Source organism: Salmo salar, chromosome 02 (assembly GCF_965601325.2).
Source record: "Salmo salar chromosome 02, fSalSal1, whole genome shotgun sequence".
NCBI lineage: Eukaryota > Metazoa > Chordata > Actinopteri > Salmoniformes > Salmonidae > Salmo > Salmo salar.
The window spans coordinates 99,508,826-99,520,787 of NC_138292.1; the positions used below are offsets into that span (position 1 = coordinate 99,508,826).

General features: G+C 43.1%; 1 protein-coding gene across 2 annotated transcripts in view; it reads right to left on the reverse strand.

The window, feature by feature from the left end:
• Positions 1 to 11,962, reverse strand: part of LOC145863938 (uncharacterized) — a 44,730-nt gene that overhangs the window by 8,118 nt on the left and 24,650 nt on the right. The gene's annotated exons all lie outside the window — the stretch shown is intronic.

Consider the following 11,962-nt stretch of genomic DNA (forward strand, 5'->3'; position numbering starts at 1 on the left):
ATACTTTGAATTTTATTGTCAAGAATTGCGCCATGCGCGCGACACTTCTTTACTATTTCGGATAGTGTCTGGAACGCACGAACAAAACGCCGCTATTCGGATATAACGATGGATTATTTTGGACCAAACCAACATTTGTTATTGAAGTAGCTGTCCTGGGTGTGTATTCTGACGAAGACAACAAAAGGTAATGACATTTTTATAATAGTAAATATGATTATGGTGAGTGCTAAACTTGCCGGGTGTCTAAATAGCGAGCCCGTGATGCCTGGGCTATGTACTTAGAATATTGCAAAATGTGCTTTCACCAAAAAGCTATTTTAAAATCGGACATATCGAGTGCATAGAGGAGGTCTGTATCTATAATTCTTAAAATAATTGTTATGCTTTTTGTGAACGTTTATCGTGAGTAATTTAGTAAAATGTTAGCGAATTCCCGGGAAGTTTGCGGGGGGTATGCTAGTTCTGAACGTCACATGCTAATGTAAAAAGCTGGTTTTTGATATAAATATGAACTTGATTGAACAAAACATGCATGTATTGTATAACATAATGTCCTAGGGTTGTCATCTGATGAAGATCATCAAAGGTGAGTGCTGCATTTAGCTGTCTTCTGGGTTTTGGTGACATTATATGCTGGCTTGAAAAATGGGTGTCTGATTATTTCTGGCTTGGTACTCTGCTGACATAATCTAATGTTTTGCTTTCGTTGTAAAGCCTTTTTGAAATCGGACAGTGTGGTTAGATTAACGAGAGTCTTATCTTTAAATGGCTGTAAAATAGTCATATGTTTGAGAAATTGAAGTAATAGGATTTTTAAGGTTTTGAAAATCGCGCCACAGGCTGCCAGTGGCTGTTACGTAGGTGGGACGAATTCGTCCCGCCTAGCCCAGAGAGGATAAGACAAGAGAAATACTCCAGATGTAACAGACTGACCCTAGCCCCCCGACACATAAACTACTGCAGCATAAATACTGGAGGCTGAGACAGGAGGGATCAGAAGACACTGTGGCCCCATCCGATGATAACCCCGGACAGGGCCAAACAGGCAGGATATAACCCCACCCACACCACTAGAGGGATGTCTCCAACCACCAACTTACCGTCCTAAGACAAGGCCGAGTATAGCCCACAGCGATCTCCGCCATGGCACAACCCAAGGGGGGGCGCCAACCCAGACAGGAAGACCACGTCAGTGACTCAACCCACTCAAGTGACGCACCCCTCCCATGGACGGCATGGAAGAACACCAGTAAGCCAGTGACTCAGCCCCTGTAATAGGGTTAGAGGCAGATAATCCCAGTGGAAAGAGGGGAACCGGCAAGGCAGAGACAGCAAGGGTGGTTCGTTGCTCCAGCCTTTCCGTTCACCTTCACACTCCTGGGCCAGACTATACTTAATCATAGGACCTACTGAAGAGATAAGTCTTCAGTAAAGACTTAAAGGTTGAGACTGAGTCTGCGTCTCTCACATTGGTAGGCAGACCATTCCATAAAAATGGAGCTCTATAGGAGAAAGCCCTACCTCCAGCCGTTTGCTTAGAAATTCTAGGGACAATTAGGAGGCCTGCGTCTTGTGACCGTAGCGTACGTGTAGGTATGTACGGCAGGACCAAATCGGAAAGATAGGTAGGAGCAAGCCCATGTAATGCTTTGTAGGTTAGCAAAAGCATACCATGCAATTATTTGAGAACAGCGCCCCGCTTACAAATGCATACAAACATTTTACAACCAAGTAAAGGAATTACAAAAGTCAGAAAGAGCGATAAAATGAATCACTTACCTTTGATGATCTTCATATGTTTGCACTCTCAAGAGTCCCTGTTACATAATAAATGTTTTTTTTGTTCGATAAAGTCCCTCTTTATGTCCCAAAAGCTCAGTTTTGTTGGCACGTTTTGTTCAGTAATCCACTGGCTCAAAGGCGGTCACGACATGCAGACGAATGCATCCTCATAGTACCGGTAAAGTTCGTTGAAACATTTCAAACAATGTTTATAATTATTCCTCAGGTTGTCTATTGTCTAAATAATTGATCATATTTCAACCGAACAATAGCGTCTTCAATAGAAAGTGAAAAGAACGAAGGCCGCACTCTTGGTCAAGCGCGCAAAGGAGCTCTGCTTCATTCTGCATGCCACTTACAAACTGGTCTCATTCTTCCTCGTTTTTCAGAATACAAGCCTGAAACAATGTCTAAAGACTGTTGACATCTAGTGGAAGCCATAGGAACTGCAATTTGGGTCCTATCCAAATACATACTGTATAGGCATTCAATAGAAAAGTCCCCACATTAAAAATGTCCCACTTCCTGGATGGATTTTCTGTTATACTCACAGACATTATTTTAACAGTTTTGGAAACTTTAGAGTGTTTTCTATCCAATACTACCATGCATATGCATATCCTAGCTTCTGGGTCTGAGTAACAGGCAGTTTACATTGGGCACCTCATTCATCCAAAATTCTAAATACTGCCCCCTACCCAAGAGAGGTTAGGTATCCACGGACCATTCCCACCTTCTCACAAGTGGACAATTTGTATCAAATCCCCATGTTGGGGATTTAGGAGTTCGCCATGTGAAATCCTTTGTTCTCGCTATGTGTCTCTTTCTGCATGGCCAGGTGGAGAGAGTCTCCTCCAGGCATTTATGACCTGAGATTACAAAACCTGGGTGTAGGGGAGAGAGAGGGGGGGGGGGCACTAGCTCTACCCAGAAGGGCCACATCATGACATCTGAGACCAACTACCCAGACAGCTGATGAAACTGTGGGTTTGCACAACCAAAGAATTTCTGCCCAAACTGTCAGAAAATGTCTCAGGGAAGCTAATCTGCTTGCTCATCCTCCTCACCAAGGTCTTGAACTGACTGCAGTCGTAACTGATGGCCACTGCCACACTGGAGAAGTGTGCTCTTCATGGATGGATCCCGGTTTGAACTGGCAGATGGCAGACAGCATGTAAGGCGTTGTGTGGGCGAGCGGTTTGCTGATGTCAACATTGTGAACAGAGTGCCCCATGGTGGAGGTGGGGTTATGGTATGGGCCCCATGGTGGAGGTGGGGTTATGGTATGGGCCCCATGGTGGAGGTGGGGTTATGGTATGGGCCCCATGGTGGCGGTGGGGTTATGGTATGGGCCCCATGGTGGAGGTGGGGTTATGGTATGGGCCCCATGGTGGCGGTGGGGTTATGGTATGGGCCCCATGGTGGAGGTGGGGTTATGGTATGGGCCCCATGGTGGAGGTGGGGTTATGCTATGGGCCCCATGGTGGCGGTGGGGTTATGGTATGGGCCCCATGGTGGAGGTGGGGTTATGGTATGGGCCCCATGGTGGAGGTGGGGTTATGGTATTGGCCCCATGGTGGAGGTGGGGTTATGGTATGGGCCCCATGGTGGAGGTGGGGTTATGGTATGGGCCCCATGGTGGTGGGGTTATGGTATGGGCCCCATGGTGGCGGTGGGGTTATGGTATGGGCCCCATGGTGGCGGTGGGGTTATGGTATGGGCCCTATGGTGGCGGTGGGGTTATGGTATGGGCCCCATGGTGGCGGTGGGGTTATGGTATGGGCCCCATGGTGGCGGTGGGGTTATGGTATGGGCCCCATGGTGGCGGTGGGGTTATGGTATGGGCCCCATGGTGGAGGTGGGGTTATGGTATGGGCCCCATGGTGGCGGTGGGGTTATGGTATGGGCCCCATGGTGGAGGTGGGGTTATGGTATGGGCCCCATGGTGGCGGTGGGGTTATGGTATGGGCCCCATGGTGGAGGTGGGGTTATGGTATGGGCCCCATGGTGAAGGTGGGGTTATGGTATTGGCCCCATGGTGGCGGTGGGGTTATGGTATTGGCCCCATGGTGGAGGTGGGGTTATGGTATGGGCCCCATGGTAGAGGTGGGGTTATGGTATGGGCCCCATGGTGGCGGTGGGGTTATGGTATGGGCCCCATGGTGGCGGTGGGGTTATGGTATGGGCCCCATGGTGGCGGTGGGGTTATGGTATGGGCCCCATGGTGGCGGTGGGGTTATGGTATGGGCCCCATGGTGGAGGTGGGGTTATGTTAGGGAAGGATGTCTCAATAGAGTTCTATGCAGACCAAATGGGGTCCCTAACCTCCTGGCAGTCTAGGACTCTGACTTCATGGGGAAGATATCTGTGTAGATCCCAGTGTAACTCATGGAATCAGGTCATAGCTCACACAGAGAGAGAAGGCTATGTCAATCCACACACCCAATATAGAAACAGATGGAGTATAGTGAAAGCCAGGGTTTTTGACTGCAATCCAGAGCAAGGGAAGTATTGCTTGAAGATAGGAATGACCATTAAAAGCATAAAGAAAGAGGATTTAGGGTTATGGTATGTTGGTCTTGACCAGACCATTGTCAACACTGCGGTACCATTCCGAGTAGTAGAGGTTAGGACAGTATATAGTTCTACAGCCAGCCAGAATACCAGTAGTACCCCTGATAAAACGGACATTACCCGTGTAGTCATCCAGAGCCAAGGACCGGTGAGGATAGTTCAGACGAAAGATCTTAAGGAAGTGATTGAGGTGGAGACTTGGTTTGGGGATTCCAACCTATGGCTGGAATGGATTCAGTATACAGCTAGATCAGTAGCTAAAGAAGAAGGTTATGCCTGCGCAACAGCCAAACTTCAGTTGACAACCATCCCCTTTCTACTCGATGGAATGAATTTACCAAGGGGAATGGCCTGTATGGTAAAGCTGTTCATGAAGGCAAGGAAGCCAGACAGTTGCACTGATCTGCATTATCTGTATCCTATGTGCCCATTAGATCCAGACTTCCCCCTTTCAAAGTCGCAGGAGGAGACTATTATTGTGTGGCTCGACACAACACACACGGATGGAACGTAGGGGAAGTAAGAACATGCAATAGGACAGAGAATGTTACAACTGACGAGACAATGAGGGACCTGACTGGGTGGTTGAGTTCCGAGGACTTTAGTAAGATAGAAAGGCCGAGAGCAGATGTCTGGTGGTTGTGTGGAGGTATGAAGCTGTGGCCAAACCTTCCTGCAAATTGGACTGGTATTTGTGCATTGGTACAGTTAGCCATGCCCTTCATCCTTATACAACACAAAGACCTAGTGCCAGGTGAAAGAGAGGGGAGGAGTGCTCCGTCATGGTCCTTTGACGATAGAATTTACATTGATAGCATTGGGGTTCCAAGGGGGGTGCCTGATGAGTTTAAAGCTAGGAATCAGATATGGGCTGGATTGGAATCAAGTCTTTTTTGGTAGTCGACTCTCAATAAAAATGTGAATTGGATAAATTACATTTATTATAACCAACAGCGTTTCATCAACTATACCAGAGAGGCAATTCAAGGGTTAGCAGAACAGACAGCTGCGACCACTTTGATGGTATTGCAGAATAGAATAGCTTTGGATATGCTTCTGGCTGAAAAGAGTGGTGTGTGTGTGATGTTCGGATCTGAATGCTGTACTTTCATCCCTGAGAACACAGCTCCAGATGGATCAGTGACCAAGGCCCTGGCCGGTCTAAACAATTTAGCTCAGGAGTTAGCAGAAAATTCCGGGGTGGACACGGCACTCACGGGATGGTTTGATAGTACGTTCGGAAAATAGAAAAAGGTTGTAATCACTGTGTTGTGGGCTGCTTTCACCTGTGTGACTGTATTGATATTATGTGGTTGTTGTTTGGTCCCTTGTGCGAGAGGTCTCATTTCCAGGGCTCTGGAGAGATCGATGACGGAGCAGATGGTGAGATACGGAACGATTCCAAGTTCAGACCAGTGGGACGACAAATACCTACCGCCGAGCCTGGTGGAGGATTCATTCAATTACGAGGAGCCCATGTTAGACGAGACCATCTTTAATGTTTAGGCTGTTTCTCTAAATGAAGGTCATAGCAAAAATCCTAATCCGAAGAGTTATGACTGGACATAGGCTTAGAACAGTCATTGATAAGTATGTAATGAAAATACATGTATTCGTTTTCTTTGATCTAGTTTGATTTTGTGTGACATTTCTGAATCCAATAAAAATAGATGTGTTATAGTGTATGTGAAATATTTAGCCAATAGGGTGGATTGTAATGGAAATAATATGATTAAAGGTTTGACTAAATGATTTCACCCTGAAAAGGTATAACCAAGTGAATATAAGATGAATGTACTAATGTGTGTGTGTCGGAAAAGTTGAAGCTTAATGATTTAGCAATGTAAGCAACCAGACAGCAGACAACTTGTGACCACTGTGAAACTGATAAGAGGAAGAAGGTCTCCCCCACCCAGGGAGGGGAGAAACCTTTAGGCTTACAGTAGATTATGTAACATGGGGCAGGATATGATAAGCAATGTATGAGATGGAGAAGACTTGTAAATAGGCATTGACAGTGTTAAAGAAGAGGAGGGGGATTTGTAAGGGGTATGACATATGGTATGACCAAATGTCAGCTATAAAAGGCTGTGTACATTGTATGATATTCAGAGCTCTCGTAAATAAACATGATGAATTGTAGGCTGGCTCTCTGTCTGCTTCATTCAACCAGAATCTTACACCCTCTGGGGGGCAGACTGGGTAGTTTAATTGAAGTTCGGTTTATGAACATTGCAACAGAATTCCCATGACAGAAGGTAGAAACTAGGGCCTGGAGGACCTGCCTTGTTGATAGTGTTAAGAAGGTAGAGCAGGGCTTTATTATGGACAGACTTCTCCCCATCTTAGCTACTGTCATATCAATATGTTTTGACCATGGCAGTTTACAATCCAGGGTTACTCCAAGCAGTTTAGTCACCTCAACTTGCTAAATTTCCACATTATTCATTACGAGATGAACAGGTGAGCAGTACGCGTCTATGAAATGAGAGCATGAACAGTGTGAGGACCGTTAAAACGTCTTAGGGTTAGGGGGCAGTTTTCGGAAGTTCGGAGAGTCTGGCGAGCCCAAAGTAAAATGCCTGTTACTCAGGCCCAGAAGCTATGCATATAATTGGTAGATTTGGAAAGAAAACATTCTGACATTTCCAAAATTGTTAAAATAATGTCTGTGAGTTTAACAGAACAGATATGGCAGGCGAAAATCCGAAGAAAATCCTACCAAAAAATAAATAAATAAAATCACAGGCTCATATTTTGTAAAGCTATTGAAAACTCCTATGTCCGTCACCCAGATTGCAATTCATAATAGCTTCCACTAGATGTCAACAGTATTTATTCAAGGCTTTGAGGCTTCTATTTTGAAAAATAAATAAATATTTACACTTTCAGTGAGCTGACTGCTTGGGTCACATCAGTGTTTTTGCGAGCGATGGAGAGGGTGCACACTTGCGAATTTGGCATTCCTATTGAACACAGTACTTTCCGTATGAAATATTTTAGTTTATTTACATTTTAGACAACCTGAGGATGATATAGACACGTTATTTGACTTGTTTGGACAAAATTTACTGGTAGCTTTTAGAACTTCTTTGTCTGCATGTTGAAGGAGTGGATTTCTGAAGTCATGGCGCCTGCTAAACAGACTATTTTGGGATATAAAGAAGGACTTTATCGAACAAAACAACCATTCATTGTGTAGCTGGGACCCTTGGGATTGCAAACAGAGGAAGATCTTCAAAGGTAAGTGATTTATTTTATCGCTATTTGGGATTCTGTGACGCCTGTGCTTGTTTGGAAAATATGTTATTGTGGGGTGCTGTCCTCAGATAATCGAAAGCTATGCTTTCACCGTAAAGCCTTTTTGAAATCTGACAATGCAGTTCGATTGCCAAGATTCTAAGCTTTTAAATTATGTATGACACTTGTATTTTCATGAATGTTTAATATATTTCTATTTTGAATTTGGCGCTCTGCAATTTCACCGGATGTTGTCGTAGGTGTTTCGCAAGCGGTCCGCGAGCCCTAAGAGTTATTAACCTCTTGGCGTTCCCCTAGGATAGGGGGCGCTACAGCGATTTTTGAAATAAATTCGTGCCCATTTTAAACGGCCTCCTACTCAAACTCAGAAGCTAGGATATGCATATAATTAATACTGGTGGATAGAAAACACCCTAAAGTTTCTAAAACTGTTTGAATGGTGTCTGTGAGTATAACAGAACTCATATGGCAGTCAAAACCCCGAGACCAATCGTAACAGGATGTGGAATTCTGAATTGTGGACTCAACTTCATCACGTTGCCTATTAATCACACCGTGAGCTATGGTTCATTGAGCACTTCCTATTGCTTCCACTAGATGTCCCCAGTCTTTACAAAGTGGTTTGAGTCTTCTGGAGGGAGATCTGACCGAACAAGAGCCATGGAACGATGATGGCCCATTAGACACCTGGCGCGCGAGTTCATGTTGGGTACCCTCGTTCCAATTCGTTATAAAAGAGAATGCATTCGTCCACCTTGAATATTATTCATGTTCTGGTTAAAAAAAGGCCCTAATGATTTATGCTATACAACGTTTGACATGTTTGAACGAACGTAAATATATTTTTTTCCCCTCGTTCATGAAGTGAAGTCCGGCGGACTTAGATCATGTGCTAACAAGACGGAGATTTTTGGACATAAATGATGAGCTTTTTTGAACAAAACTACATTCGTTATGGACCTGTGATAACTGGAAGTGACATCTGATGAAGAGAATCAAAGGTAATGGATTATTTACATAGTATTTTCGATTTTAGATCTCCCCAACATGACGGCTGGTCTGTATCGCAACGCGTATTTTTCTGGGCGCAGTGCTCAGATTATTGCAAAGTGTGATTACCCAGTAAGGTTATTTTTAAATCTGGCAAGTTGATTGCGTTCAAGAGATGTAAATCTATAATTCTTTAAATGACAATATAATATTTTACCAATGTTTTCTAATTTTAATTATTTAATTTGTGGTGCTGACTTGACTGCCGGTTATTGGAGGGAAACGATTTCCTCAACATCAATGCCATAGTAAAACGCTGTTTTTGGATATAAATATGAACTTGATAGAACTAAAAATGCATGCATTGTCTAACATAATGTCCTAGGAGTGTCATCTGATGGAGATTGTAAAAGGTTAGTGCATCATTTTAGCTGGTTTTATGGTTTTGGTGACCCTGTCTTTGAATTGACAAAACATTACACACAACTCTTGTAAATGTACTGTCCTAACATACTCTAAATTTATACTTTCGCCGTAAAACCTTTTTGAAATCGTAAAACGTGGTTAGATTAAGGAGATGTTTATCTTTCAAAGGGTGTAAAATAGTTGTATGTTTGAAAAATTTGAATTTTGACATTTATTTGGATTCAAATTTGCCGCTCTTGAAATGCACCTGCTGTTGATGGAGTGCACCACGGGTGGGACGCTTGCGTCCCACCTAGCCCATAGAGGTTAACTGAATGTATTGTCATGACGTTGCCCTCTCTCTGGGAACAGGGAGCACAGTTGACCCCCTCCCCCTTGCACCATCCCCCTACCTACCTCTCCCTACCCAGGCCCTGTCAAGGCGGTCGTAAATTCCAAAGGAAATGTCCTGCCTAACAGGCCCAGTTGAGACTGAGAGGGGTTTCATTGAGAGACAAGGAAATTCTTCCAACTCACAGAATTGGGGAACCGAACGACATTTATGTTCTGGAGAAGGTATAAAAGATCGGTGAAGAATCCAGCTACGAACTGGTCCGCTTGGTACAATTGTGTGATACTCAGAAGAGACAATATAGCCATATTACCATAAAACTGTTTATATAATAGCCTCAGCTATGGGACTTGCATCTAAATGGTTGTATAAAATATATTAATAAGGATAAAGCTATTTGGAATACATTGAGATGCTATTTACTGATGTTAACTTCTTGGGGCTATGTGGGACGCTAGCGTGCCACCCGTGGTGCACCCTATCAACAGCAGGTGCATTTCAAGAGCGGCAAATTTGAAACCAAATAAATGTCAAAATTCAAATTTTTCAAACATACAACTATCTTACACCCTTTGAAAGATAAACATCTCCTTAATCTAACCACGTTGTCCGATTTCAAAAAGGTTTTACGGCGAAAGCATAAAGTTAGATTATGTTAGGAGAGTACATTGACAATAGCTGTGTGTAATGTTTTGTCAATTCAAAGACAGGGTCACCAAAACCATAAAACCAGCTAAAATGATGCACTAAGCTTTTACAATCTCCATCAGATGACACTCCTAGGACATTATGTTAGACAATGCATGCATTTTTAGTTCTATCAAGTTCATATTTATATCCAAAAACAGCGTTTTACTATGGCATTGATGTTGAGGAAATCGTTTCCCTCCAATAACCGGCAGTCAAGTCAGCACCACAAATTAAATAATTAAAATTAGAAAACATTGGTAAAATATTATATTGTCATTTAAAGAATTATAGATTTACATCTCTTGAACGCAATCAACTTGCCAGATTTAAAAATAACCTTACTGGGAAATCACACTTTGCAATAATCTGAGCACTGCGCCCAGAAAAATATGCTTTGCTATACAGACAAACGGCCATGTTGGAGAGATCTAAAATCGAAAATACTATGTAAATAATCCATTACCTTTGATTCTCTTCATCAGATGTCACTTCCCGGAATCCCAGGTCCATAACGAATGTAGTTTTGTTCAAAAAAGCTCATCATTTATATCCAAAAAGATCCGTGTTGTTAGCACATGATCTAAGCCAGCCGGACTTCTCGTCATGAACGAGGGGAAAAAATATATTTACGTTCGTTCAAACATGTCAAACGTTGTATCGCATAAATCATTAGGGCCTTTTTTAACCAGAACATGAATAATATTCAAGGTGGACGAATGCATTCTCTTTTAAAACGTTTTGGAACGAGGGTACCCAACATGACCTCGCGCGCCAGAGTCTAATCGGCCATCACCGTTCCAAGGCTCTTGTTCGGTCAGATCTCATAGTAGAAGATTCAAAACACTTTGTAAAGGCTGGTGACATCTAGTGGAAGCAATAGGAAGTGCCAAAACATTAATCAGCCCCTGTGTGTTTCAATGGCATAGGCTTAAAGGTAATTCAACACATCAGGTATCCACTTCCTGTCAGAAAATGTCTCAGGGTTTTGCCTGCCAAATGAGTTCTGTTATACTCACAGACACCATTCAAACAGTTTTAGAAACTTTAGGGTGTTTTCTATCCATATATAATAAGTATATGCATATTCTAGTTACTGGGTAGGATTAGTAACCAGATTAAATCGGGTACGTTTTTTTATCCAGCCGTGAAAATACTGCCCCCTAGCCCCAACAGGTTAATGTGATAGAATGTATTTCTGTTCAAAGCTTAAATCAGTCATCGGCACGCCCCCCAGGGACACAGACAGGACCAGGCGTCATGTGACAAGCCTGTTCTATGTTCACGTATAAAAACCCCACCCTGATTTTCTTTCAAGAGACCAGCTTACCTCAGAAGAGAGAGCCAAGGTTTGACCATCCAATTCCTCTACTGAAAGTTAACTATACCACGTGGTTAAACTTTTAGACTATCGAGACTGACAGAATAATAACAAGTCTTTGATATTAATTAATAGTCTGCAGCTAGAAATAATATCATTGAACGCGAAGACCGACGAAACATCCATTCTATAACAACATTAATGAATGACGCTTTGAAAGATCCACTCTAACCGAGAGAGAGAGAGAACGGGACAAAAACTCTCCAACAGGACAAAAACTCTCCAACAAGGATCCCGCCGACACACTGAGCGTAAATATATATTGATTGCGATTGTTCCCGAATGAGTGAGCGTTCATGTACAAAGGATTAGCATATCAATTGTTAATATTAATGAACTCTGTGTGCCTCCTCAGCTGCCCTTTATGACCCTTTGTTTAACAAGACACCAGCCATGCCAGTTTAGCCCACTAGGGCACATTACTCTACCAATTCTTTGTGACGATATTTACTGTTTGTATGCTTTCTGTGAATTACTTAGTTTAGTAAATAAATGATTTTAAGACAATTGATGTATGGATGATTTAG